Source organism: Thamnophis sirtalis, unplaced genomic scaffold, assembly GCF_051295495.1.
Source record: "Thamnophis sirtalis isolate CommonGarterSnake01/CBP01778 unplaced genomic scaffold, rThaSir2_p1.2 scaffold_1, whole genome shotgun sequence".
Lineage (NCBI taxonomy): Eukaryota > Metazoa > Chordata > Lepidosauria > Squamata > Natricidae > Thamnophis > Thamnophis sirtalis.
Window position 1 is genome coordinate 171,285,450 of NW_028261381.1, and position 13,261 is coordinate 171,298,710.

The following is a 13,261-nucleotide window of genomic DNA, read 5'->3' on the forward strand; positions in this document are numbered from 1 at the left end:
TTCCACCACAAAACCGTGGTAGACTAAAGCGCGCTCGACGAAAGCGTGTACGTGACGTCATCACAGCGCGACGAAAACAGCACGCTGTGAGCGGGAAACTTAAAAATAACGCGAAAACCTTACCCTAACCCCCCCAAACCTAACCCTAAACCTAACCCTAAGCCTAACCCTTAACCTAACCCTAAACCTAACCCTACAGCTAACCCTTAACCTAACGCTAAACCTAACGCTAACCCTTAACCTAACCCTAAACCTAACGCTTAACCTAACCCTAAACCTAACCCTAACCCTTAACCTAACCCTTACCCTAACCCTTACCTTTATGTGAATCGGCTTGCTGTAAAAGCGCTTTTTAAAGCGCCCTTTTTTCCCCGCGGTCGTATTTGTTGCGCTGCTGATGACATCAGGTACGCGCTTTAATCGGGCGCGCTTTAGTGGACCGCGGTTTTGACGGGTCACGGCTTCTGCCAACCTAGCAGTTTGAAAGCATGTAAGAAATGCAAGTGGAAAAATAGGGACCACCTTTGGTGGGAAGGTAACTGTTTTGTGCGCCTTCGGCGTTGAGTCATGCCAGCCACGTGACCACAAAGACGTCTTCGGACAGTGCTGGCTCTTCGGCTTTGAAACAGAGACGAGCACCGCCCCCTAGAGTCAGGAATGACTAGCACATATGTGCGAGGGGAACCTTTACCTTTACCCTTTTAGAAATATTTTGCTTTCTGTTAAGAGAATTCTCTTTTCTGAGCTGGGCATTGGGTGAACTTGAAGCTCTCTTACAGTTGACACACTTGGTATCCAGTTTCTCAATTAAGCTGCTCTCAGATGATGCTTCTGTTTTATTCATGAACTCCTGCCAGTACTTCCAATTCACCAGGAGGTGTATTAGATGCTAATACAGGGAGTCCCTGACTTACACAGTTCGCTTAATGACTTTTCAAAGATACAATGGCACTGAAAAAAGTGACTTAAGACTATTTTTTACACTTACAATCGCTGCAGCATCCTCACAGGTTATGTGATTTACTTTTGGATGTTTGACAACTGACTCACATTTATGACGGTTGCAGCATCCTGGGGTCGTGCGATTCCCCTCTTGTGACCTTCGGACAAGCAAAATCAGATTCACTTAACAACCATGTCACTAACTTAACAACTGCAGAGATTCACTTAACAAATGCGGCAAGAAAAATTGCAAAATGGGGCAAAACTCACTGAGCAATGTAAACTTTGGGCTCAATTGTGGTCGTAAATTGAGGACTACCTGTAGAGATAGTCCTCGACTTACAACCAGAATTGAACCCAGATTTTTCATTGCTAAGCAAGATAGTTATGCAGTGACTTTCCCCCTCCTTTACTTTTCTTGCCACCGTGGTTGAAAGAATTGCTGCAGTTGTTAAGATAGTAACACAGGTGTTAAATGAATCTGGCTTCTCCATTGTCTTTGCTTGTCAGAAGGTCACAAAAGGGATCACAGGATCCCTGGACTTGGCAACCAATAGCCAAGCATACAAATTTTGATCACGTGACTATGGGGATGCTGCAATGGTGGGAAGAGTGAAAAACTGTCATATGTCCCCTTTTTTAGCGCTACTGTAAGTTTAAACAGTCACTAAATGAATAGTTATATGTCAAGGACCGTCTGTATTATTCAAAAAGGAGTGCAGGAAGAGATACTTTGTTTGGGTTGCAGTATTGGCCCCAGAACAAGGATGAAATCATGCTGCATACCAATAATAGATAATATTTGTAGCTCAGGATCAAACTGTTACCCATACATTTTGCTGTACCATGCAGCATTTCATAGCATCCCATAATATTCTTAGTATGATCTTATTAATACTTGTCATATTCAGGTGGTGTGTTTCCCACATTATAATGATTTTGTGAGTTATTAAAGTTCAGAGTTAAAGTTAGGGATGCAGTTGCTTAGTGGCTAAGACGCTGAGCTTGTTGATCAGAAAGTCGATCAGCATTTCAGGGGTTTGAATCCCTAGCGCTGCGTAATGGAGTGAGCTCCCGTTACTAGTCCCAGCTTCTGCCAACCTAGCAGTTCGAAAGCATGTAAAAAATGCAAGTAGAAAAATAGGGACCACCTGGTGAAAGAAATGTCCTTCTGGGTTCGGCTCCAAGTGGGGGAAAAGACACTGGAGACATGGAGGCTGCTTGGAAAGATGGTTTATTGTTGGACAGGGCCACATGGCTTGAGCCCTGAACAGAAAAGGTGATCACATGCTTCAATGTTGGTGGAGAAGAAGAGAAGGGCTGAAGGAGGGGCTTGCTAGGCTTTTTATAACCTGTTCAGTAACACCTCTCTGTTTCCTGATCCTGTGTAAGAAATGTATTCTGATTGGTTGTCAGACTCCCATGGGCCCATGCAGGGGCAACTCTCTAGGCTGTGTTTTGAATCCAGATTTAGTTGAGTTCTCAGATGCCATGTGGTCAGTTGAGTAAAGGGCCAATATTATCATGCCTTTACTCCCATCCTCCCTGGGGCTGCAGTGGAGAAGTCTTTATTATGTAAAAGGGACTAGCTTGGCCTTCTTAATGGCCCATTAACAGTGGGGATGTGCAGGAAGCTACAGGCAACTATTCTGTCTTTTAAAACATGTTTCTTTCTTTTCACATCCAGAGAAATATTCTGCCTTTTCAATATTTCCTAGGATATTTCATTTTTCTGGGAGAGGGCTGGATGATAACTTCCCACACACCTTTGGTGGGAAGGTAACAGCGTTCCATGGGTTTAGTCATGCCGGCCACATGACCATGGAGACATCTCCGGAGAGCACTGGATCTTCAGCTTTGAAACGGAGTCGGGAACAACTAGCACATATGTGCAAGGGGAAACTTTACCTTTTAGCCCTAATAAGGAGCCCCAAACTTCCATAGGTTTCATTCTCACTCAATGAAACTTGCGCCCTGCATACTTTATGGGAGCATAAAAATCCCAGTAAGCTTTGCTGACATTATTCATAGCATTAATGCTGCAAAAGTTGAATGACAGCAATAAAATCAACAGCATTTCTCAAACTCCCCACTTCCTTCTCCCATCTTTCTGCCAGTGCCCCGCCCTCTCCTCTCTAGCCCCGCCCTCTATGGCCTGATTTCCGCGTTTCAAACGAAGTCCGGAAGCAAAGAGATTAAAAAAAACAACGGACAAAACTTTCGCATCGACGTCTGGTTTTTATTCCACGACGAGGTATTTAAAAAGACCCGCTCTATCTATCTCTCGGTGGAGTCGATGCCACGTATTTCCCCTCTCTTACACCTCCGGATCGCTCAGGGCATTTGACTATCCTTGCCCTATCCCCGTGAGGAAAAGGGTCCCCCACCCCGTTTTGAGGGGGGGGGGAGCTCCACTCATCCTGTCGATTGGGAACCGGGCATCCGGGTTGCGCGTGCGTCAGCTGGACTCTCTCACCTTGGGCGGGCGCGCCCCTCATTGGAGAACTCGAGGCGACGTCCGTGCATCAGCACTCAGCGCTTTGGGGGGGAGAACCGGAAGTCTTTTCGTAGTTATCGGGCTTTCCCCTTCGCCTCTCCCCGATCCGGAAGTCCGCGTGAGTTTCAAGATGGCGGCCGCAAACCCGGAAGTTGGTCAAGGCCGAAGTTGTCGCCGCCGAGCTCGAAGCCGGCAGCCTTAAGTCCGCCGCCGCCGCCGCTGCCTCGCGGCCTTTGGTTCTCCCTCCCGCCGGCTGAGGGTCCCTGTTGGTGTGTTGGGGGAGAGCGCGAAGACCAGGTGAGCGGGACCCCCTCCCTCCTGCGGACCCCTCCCTTCAATGACCTCACGAGCCCCCTCCCACCGGAGCCCCCCTCCTCTCTTCTGGCGGAATGGGGTCCCTCGCCTCATGAGAAGAAGCCCCTCCTCTTAAGAGACTCCCCCTCTATTTGACCCCCTCCTCTGTGAGTTTCGGAGAAGGCGGGAGGCCTCCCCTTTAGAGCCGCTGAAATTGGGGAGGGGGTTTGCCCTGCGCCCCTCCAACCTCCTCTGACTCCTGGCTCGCTCCTTGGCCGCTGACCCCGGGGGAAACCCTTCACTCCCCACTTCATGATGGGGTTCCCACTCGGAGGCTCCTGTCTCCTCCAGGCTGCCAGGCAAAGTCCCGGCTGAGAAAAGGAAGTTTTGGGGGAGGGGGTTCAGTTGCCCTCCCCCCAAAAAGAGTCAGTAACAGTAACGATTGGAAAGGACCTTGGAGGTCATCTAGCCCAACCCTCTGCTCACGCAGGAGTCCTGTACTAGGGGGGATTCGAACCGCCGACCTTTCTGATCGACAAGCACCGAGTTAGGAAGAGTCGCTTCCCTTTAGTCCAACCTGTGGCACGCTTTCAATCCCCTGCTCAAAAGTTTGTGCTGGGACTACAGTTCCCACCCTCCCCGCCCAGCATGGGATTTGTCCAACTCCCCCTCCCCATATGTTTGTGTGTGAGGGGGGGAAAGGGGATTGTGTTGTGTTTTTTTGGGGTGGGGGACAAAAACAAGCCAATGTTGTTTTTTAAAGAAGGATCCAGTTCTTTGGGGCAGGGCTGGAAATAGGTCTGGGATCCCCTTAGTGCAGTGGTTCCCAAGGGGGGGCAACTTGATTTCTAATGGGGGCAAATTGAACCTTGTTTAAACTTAAGTTGATGGCCTTTTAGGCTTCCTCCGCGTAAGTAGAGTTTACTTTTTGAGTAAAGTAAGAATTATATGTGAGGGAGGGGCGCGTTTTAGAGATGCTTAGGTGGGGAACTACTGGTTTAGTCCAACCTGTCACACGCTTTCAATCCCCTGCTGAAAAGTTTGTGCGGGACTACAGTTCCCACTATCCCCACCCAGCGTGGGAGTTGTAGTCCAACTCCCCTTCCCCATATGTTTGTGTGGGAGGGGGAGGAAAGGAGATTGTGTCATTTTGGGGTCCGGGGAAGACAAGCCAATGTTGTTGTTTTTTTAGAAGGCTTCTTTGGGGCAGGGCTGGGAATAGGTCTGGGTTCCCCTTAGTGAGATTGGGGGGTTCCTTCCCTTCTTTGCTCGTGGTTGACTCTCCCTCTTCCTTCCTGCAAGCATCAAATAGGGGGAAAGCAGACTCCCCCCCCTGCTGCTTTACTTCCTTTCTTCCTGTTGTCACCTCCTGATGGGACAGTGGCAAAAGCGAGTGGCAAAAGAAACACCTCTTCAAAGCGACACATAACGACAACTTTAATAAGGTTGTAAGAAGAGCAAGAGTGCTGGATCAGGCTTGGATCGAGTCTTGGATTCTGTCCCCAGATCTTTTGGCGAGGCCATCTTCCTGTTCCAGCTCTTAGCAACGGGAATGTAGACTATGTGGGCTGAGATGTTAAAGAGTTAATGGAAAGCCAAAATGATTAGGCTGGCCTGGAAGCCAGCAGCTTTCCCACCTCCATATCCGTCATTAGATTCCTTGTGCAATAGCAAATTCTGCGGTTTAGGACATTTTCTCTGGGAGGAAAAAATAAAGGCTCTTTTTTCTTTTCATTCTTGAAATTTCTCATCATGAAATTTGTTGGACAACCCTGTTGGATTTTAGCTTGCCCAGGCAGGAATACTATAGCGCTTTCTGTCTCTCGTTTACCAATCCTATTTTCCTCTCTTCCTGCTGCTGATTTCTGGGACCTTGAGGGCACATTTGCTTCCTCGTTCTTTCTTCCCCTTCAGGTAGGTTTTAAGGAAAGGATTTGGGGAAGCAGAACCTTCTGTTCCTCTTCAACTTTTCCCAGCTTGGCACAGTCACCATATGTTGAACTGAAGGCAGGACCAGAAGCAATGGATGGAAACTAATCAAGAGAAGCAACCTAGAACTAAGGAGAAAATTCCTGACAGTTAGAACAATTAATCAGTGGAACAGAAGTTGCCTCCAAAAGTTGTGGATGCTCCAGCACTGGATGTTTTTAAGAAGAGATTGGACAGCAATGGTATAGGTTTTCCTGCTTGAGCAGGGGTTGGACTAGAAGACCTCCAAAGTCCCTTCCAACTCTGTTATTCTGAATTTCCCAGGATCCCCCTCACCTTGGTTGCTGGGGCATTATGGCCTACTTGTATTCTGAGGCTGCCTGATTGAACTGTTTTGCCCCTGCAGTGTGCCAAATAAATTATTTGACCACCTTGAGGCTGTATTCCAGTTCAATATCCCTTTCTAAAATGTTCAGTTTTCTGTGGAATCTTCCTTGTCTTACCTGAAGATAATATAATTCTTTATAGCAGTGTTTCTCAACCTTGGCAACTTGAAGATGTCCGGACTTCCACTCCCAGAATTCGCTGGCTGGGGAATTCTGGGAGTTGAAGTCCGGACATCTTCAAGTTGCCAAGGTTGAGAAACACTGCTTTATAGCACTGACTTTAATGGTGTATAACTATGGTGCATCCTCGCTGTATCTGGAGGACTGATTGTGATAGAGTCCCCTTCATCTTCAGATCTCCTGGGAAGGAGATAATCTTTCTGGGTTACAACACTTCAGGGGATGTTTCCTGGGATAATTATGTGTATCTGTGTGTGAAGAAAGCATTTCTCCATTCCTGAGCAAAGGTCTTTGCTCCACTTGATTGAAAGGATGAGGAAGTGAATGAAATCATAGAAAACGGCTCCTTATCTTTCCCAGTTTCTCTCTTGCCTGTGTTTCACCCTTGAGGCTTATTCATTTTGGGAATAAGGGTTTTTTTGTTGGATGGATTGTGTGGGCAGGTTTCTGAGTTTGTAGAAATAACTCTTCCTGCTTTTTCAAAGTTTAGTTCTGTCAAGTTATTTTTGAAAACAAAGAAAACAGCCTACTTTGCTACTGCTGCTGCTTCATCTTCTTTTGCCTTTTGGATTGCATTTTTTTTTTGCTGCTGGATTGGTGGTATCCAGATGTTTCTGAATTACAGCACCCGGTAGAGACTCAGTTGGCGTGGCTAACGTGACTAATGGCAAAGTCTGTTGGAAATTGTCGCCCGGCGACAATTTAAAGGTCATCCATTGCTAACATGGGGATGGAAACTTTTGTGTCTTGCTAAGGTGTGGCGTCTCTGCTTTCCTACCTGGTCGCTGATTAAGGAGGAGACCATTTCTGATGGAAGGCAATCAGGGCCACACCTGTTTTCAAAAGAAAGGCTTGTCTCAAGAGGCATTGGGAAAAATTCCATGTTGGCCTTGATTCATTGGCCTGATAGGTAGAAATGGGAAAAGTTCTTCCTTCTTTTCCAACAACTTCCAATTCATTACTGTTGGTATTCTCTTGCACACTAAGAAAAGGTGAAGCTTTTACAGGTGGTCCTCAATTTACAACCATGCTGAGCCGAGGTGGTGCAGTGGTTAGAATGCCGTACTGCAGGCTACTTCTGCTGCCTGCTCCCTGCAGTTTGCCAGTTCGAATCTCACCAGGCTCAAGGGTGACTCATCCTTCCATCCTGCCCAGGTAGGTAAAATGAGGACGAAGATTGTTGGCAATGGGCCGACTCTGTAAACCGCTTTAGAGAAAGCACTTGAAGCGATATATAAGTCTAAAGCTGCTATTGCTATTCGTTTAATGGCCATTTGAAGTTACAACCGCACAGGAGGGGGAAAAAAGGCACTTATGACCATCTTTGGTTACAACATAGATCTAGTGGATTGGGAAAGAATTTGGAACACAAATTATAAACTAACACGATCAGCAGCACTTAAAGAAAATATATACAAAATGTTTTATCGTTGGCATTTATCACCAACAAGAGTGGCTAAAATGTACCCAAACATGAAGCCGACCTGCTGGAAGTGTAAAAAAGTACAAGGGACTTATTATCACATATGGTGGACCTACCCGGAAAGGCAAAAATATTGGACAAAAATTTGGAAATGGGTGCAAGAAATTACAGGAGAACAGATAAAATACAAACTTGAAATCTTTCTGCTGGGAATAATCAAAGGAAAATACACAAAGAAAATTAAGTACATATTAACACATCTGCTAACTACAGCCAGAATAGCATTTGCCCAATGCTGGAAACAAAATAATACCCCCTTGGACGAATTAGTGATTAAAAAAAACTTTGGATTGTGCAGAGATGGACAAATTAACACTGAAATTAAAAGATAAAGAAGAGTCGGAATATTATGAAATTTGGAACAATTGGTACAAATGGCTGCAAAACAAGAATAAAATTAACTAAGCCAAAAAACTATATATAAATATATATAGAACTGTGTATAAATGTGTGTAAATATAGAAGCGAAATATGATATACATGTACAGATGTGATGACATAACAATGTTGATATAATGACTATTAGGTGTTGTAGAAGGGAGAAGATAATAAAAAAATCTGCTAAAAAAAAGAGAAAGCACTTGAAGCGATATATAGCAATAGCAATAGCAGTAGACTTATATACCGCTTCATAGGGCTTTCAGCCCTCTCTAAGCGGTTTACAGAGAGTCAGCATATTGCCCCCAACAATCTGGGTCCTCATTTTACCCACCTTGGAAGGATGGAAGGCTGAGTCAACCCTGAGCCGGTGAGATTTGAACCGCTGAACTGCTGATCTAGCAGTAGCCTGCAGTGCTGCATTTAACCACTGCGCCACCTTGGCTCTTATATATGATATATAAGTCTAAAGCTGCTATTGCTATTTGTTTAATGGCCATTTGAAGTTACAACCGCACAGGAGGGGGGAAAAAAGGCACTTATGACCATCTTTCACACTTCCAATTGTTGCAGCATCCCCATGATCATTTGATCAAAATTGACCGTTTTGATCAAAAGAAAAGAATGTAAGTACTTTTGTTGCTACCGCTACATGGAAACCATTTCTGGACTTTGTGCTTGAGGCAAAAGGGGGGGGGGGGAGGATGACACTTTGATTTTACTGATTAGATTGATTTGTTGTTATAGAAACGGCTAGTTTGTATTATTATGGAAAAGGAAAAAGCTGTGGTTTGATGTGAATGCTTTATTCTGCTGCAACTAACACAACATTTTTTTCCTTTCTCCCCTCCTCACTTTTCTTTCCCTTTCTTCTCCTCCCCACTATGTCCTACTCCTTGCTTCTGTATTTTTGTATTTTTCTCTATAACCTTAATAAACTGTTTTATTAAAAAATAATAATCTGAAGGCTTGGCAACTGGTGTGCATTTATGACGGGTGCAGTGCCCTGGGGTCGAGCGATCCTCTTTCGCGACGACCTGACAAGCAAAGGCAATGGGGAAGCCAGATTCACTTAAGAATAGGTTTACTACCTTAAACACAGAGATTCACTTAACAACTGTGGCAAAAAAAGGGGGGGGGCAAAATGGGTCAACACTCACTTAACCAACTCCCTTGCTTAGCAACGGAAACTTTGGACTCCGTTGTAGTCGTAAGTCGAGGACTGCCTGTACTAGGCTGTGATTGTTAAGCAAACCGGTGGGAGCTGTTTTTGCCAAAAACTGGAAGTAAATGCTGATGTTTGGTAAACATAACAAGAGCCTCGAGTGGCGCAGTGGTTAGAGTGCAGTACTGCAGGCTACTTCAGCTGACTGCAGTTCTGCAGTTCGGCTGTTCAAATCTCACCGGCTCAGGGTTGACTCAGCCTTCCATCCTTCCGAGGTGGGTAAAATGAGGACCCGGATTGTTGGGAGCAATATGCTGACTCTGTAAAAGGCTTAGAGAGGGCTGAAAGCCCTATGAAGCGGTATTTAAGTCTAACTGCTATTGCTATTCAGCTCACTGCTAGCTGCAGTTCGGTAGTTAAAATCTCACTGACTCAAGGTTGACTCAGGCTTCCATCCTTCCGAGGTGGATAAAATGAGGACCCAGATTGTTGGGGGCAATATGCTGACTCTGTAAACCGCTTAGAGAGGGCTGAAAGCCCTATGAAGCGGTATATAAATCTAACTTCTATTGCTATTGCTATTCAGCTGACTGCTAGCTGCAGTTCGGTAGTTAAAATCTCACTGACTCAAGGTTGACGCAGCCTTCCATCCTTCCCAGGTGGATAAAATGAGGACCCAGACTGTTGGGGGCAATATGCTGACTCTGTAAACCGCTTAGAGGGGGCTGAAAGCCTATGAAGCGGTATATAAGTCTAACTTCTATTGCTATTGCTATTCAGCTGACTGCTAGCTGCAGTTCGGTAGTTAAAATCTCACTGACTCAAGGTTGACTCAGCCTTCCATCCTTCCGAGGTGGATAAAATGAGGACCCAGACTGTTGGGGGCAAGAGACTGACTTTGTAAACCGCTTAGAGAGGGCTGTGAAGCCCTATGAAGCGGCATATAAGTCTTAAGTGCTATTGCTATGACCATCCTACATGCAGTGGTCGCGTAACTGTGGGGGCAGGGCAACCATTTGTAACTTCGCACCTACGTCGTAAATACCCCCAGGGAGGTCTGTTGTAACTGGTCACTAAATTAGGGGTCTCTAATCTTGGCCACTTTAAAGCCTGGCAGACGGGGGAATTCTGGGAGTTGAAGTTCGCCAGGCTTAAAAGTGGCCAAGGTTGGAGACCCCTGAACTAAACCACTGGTTGTAAGCGCGAGGATTACCTGGATTGGTTTACCTGTGTTTTCCCCATTTCAGATCTTTTTATTTCTGTTTGCCCCCCTTTCGCCTTTAAAAAAAAACAACATTGTTGAGTTCCATTGAAAATCTCAGGGAATACCCAGGAGGTTGAATGATCTGAGTCACTTCCTGGAGTTATCTTCAGGCCGCCTAGGGCCAGGAGGGCGTGACTTGGGTGGGGCAGTTGATTTTGTGTGTGTGCAGGTAACATCAGGGCAATGGAACTTAAGGCTCTGGGAAAGTGTGCTCTGGATGCTGACCGATTCCTCAGTTGCTTCGGTATGCTTTGGCGTGGGTACTTCACTTTTATTTATTAGCAAACGAGAGGAACAGATGTTGCTCCAGTTTTGCCTCTCAGTCTGTAAATTCCCAGCATAACAGGCCAAGGGATAGTGTGGTTCAGTGCCTACATCTGCGTTGAGAGCATAAAATCAGGTTATGGTGGATTAGAACTAGTTATCTTCTGTACGAGCTGTTATATACAGGTAGTCCTCAAGTTAACAATAATTCGTTTAGGGATCGTTTCAAGTTGCAACGGCGCTGAAAAATAGCAATAGCGCTTAAGACTTATATACTGCTTCATAGTACTTTTACAGCCCTCTCTAAGTGGTTTACAGAGGCAGCATATTTGCCCCCAACAATCTGGCTCTTCGTTTTATCCACCTCGGAAGGATGGAAGGCTGAGTCAACCTTGAGCCTGGTGGGATTTGAACTGCTGAACGGCAGCTAGCTGTCAGCTGAAGTAGCCTGCAGTACTGCACTCTTAACCACTGCGCCACCTTGAAGTGAATGATGACCGTTTTTCACACTTACGACCGTCGCAGCATCCCCATGGTGACACCATCGCTTGGCAGCTGACTCATATCTATGACAATTGTAGTATCCTGGGGTCATGTGATCACTTTTTGCAACCTCCCGACAAGCAAAGTCAGTGGGGGAAGCCAGATTCACTTAACAACCGTGTCACTAATTTTAACCACTGCAGTGTTTCACTTAACAGCTGCTCAAAGAAAAGGTTATGAAAAGAGGCAAAATTCAAGCGTCTCGCTTAGCAACAGAAGTGTTGGGCTCAATTGTGGTACGTTGAGCATTACTTGTACCATACTATGTTTCCAGCAACAGGCCACCATATCTTATTTTATTTCTACTTTATTATATTAGGAGCTGAGGTGGCGCAGTGGTTAAAATGCAGCACTGCAGTTCAGCAGTTCGGCTGTTCAAATCCCACCAGGCTCAAGGTTGACTCAGCCTTCCATCCTTCCGAGGTGGGTAAAATGAGGACCCAGATTGTTGTTGGGGGCAATATGCTGACTCTGTAAACCGCTTAGAGAGGGCTGAAAGGCCTATGAAGCGGTATATAGGCCTAACTATTGCTATTTTATGAGATTTACATGCTGCCCATCTCATATAGAGGCGACTTTGGGCCTCACCTCTTAAATCGATCCATTAGATATCTAGCATTCCCCCTCCCCCCTTTTCAATTTGTGTGTGAATTTCCTTTTCAGCTCTGCTGTTTGGTGGTTTCTAAAAACATTTGGCTGGCCTCATCTATGCTCAGAAGCTAAATAGGGCCTGGCTTGGTTAGTGGTTGGAAGGGAGGCCATCCGAAAATGACCAACCAGTCGACTAAACTACAAAGTCAGGGAAAAAACACACATTTTAAAAGAGAAAATAAAACCCCTCACATCTTACCAAATAAACTACACGAAATCTCCAGGAATTGGATTGACTCATAGCAGACTTGACAAAAAGGAAAAGGCAAGCATTAATTTAGTGATCTAGAACTGATCCAGATGCTCAGTTTAGCTGTTCAGCCTTTCCCTCCTTAATGGGTTTTTGGATGGTATATGGAGCAAAGGGAAGAAAGCTTTGGGAGAGCATTTGAGGGCCAGAAATGGAAAACAAAGTGCTTTGGGCATCCCATACGATGTTTTGAAGGAAACCATGCAATTGGCCTGATGAAAAAGAAAAAGACTTCATTTGGAAGTAAAAATAGAATAACAGATTTGGGAGGAACCTTGGAGGTCTTCTAGTCCAACCCCCTGCTTAGGCAGGAAACCCAACACCACTTCAGACAAATGGTTATCTAACATTATCTTAAAAACTTCCAGCGTTGGAGCATTCACAATTTCTGGAGGCAAGTTGTTCCACTGATTAATTGTTCTCTCTGTCAGGAAATTTCTCCTAAGTTGCTTCTCCCCTTGATTAGTTTCCACCCATTGCTTCTTGTCCTGCCTTCAGGTGCTTTGGAGAATAGCTTGACTCCCTCTTCTTTGTGGCAACCCCTGAGATATTGGAAGACTGCTATCATGTCACCCTTAGACCTTATTTTCATTAAACTAGACATACCCAGTTCCTGCAATCTTCTAAAGCAGTGGTTCTCAACCTCCCTAATGCCGCAACCCTTTAATACAGTTCCTCATGTTGTGGTGACCCCCAACCATAAAATTGTTTTATGTTTTCCGTATTTTTTCAAAAATATGTGTTTTCCGATGGTCTTAGGCAACCCCTGTGAAAGGGTTGTTCGACCCCCAAAGGGGTCCCGACCCACAGGTTGAGAAATACTGTTCTAAAGTAATACAATACAATACAATAGCAGAGTTGGAAGGGACCCTGGAGGTCTTCTAGTCCAACCCCCTGCCTAGGTAGGAAACCCTATACCGTTCCAGAGAAATGGTTATCCAACATCTTCTGGAGGGAAGCTGTTCTACTGATTAATTGTTCTCACTGTCAGGAAATTTCTCCTCAGTTCTAAGTTGCTTCTCTCCTTGATTAGTT

At 45.4% G+C, this 13,261-nt stretch overlaps 1 protein-coding gene across 2 annotated transcripts in view; it reads left to right on the forward strand.

Moving 5' to 3' along the window:
- The first annotated feature begins 3,460 nt into the window (after positions 1 to 3,460).
- SBNO2 (strawberry notch homolog 2) overlaps positions 3,461 to 13,261 on the forward strand; it is a 148,933-nt gene continuing 139,132 nt past the window's right edge. Inside the window, exon 1 of one of the 2 annotated variants that reach the window (XM_087703295.1) lies at positions 3,461 to 3,736. The gene's annotated coding sequence lies outside the window, so the exon portion shown is untranslated. The remainder of the gene's footprint in view (positions 3,737 to 13,261) is intronic. The other variant, XM_087703296.1, reaches the window with a different exon arrangement.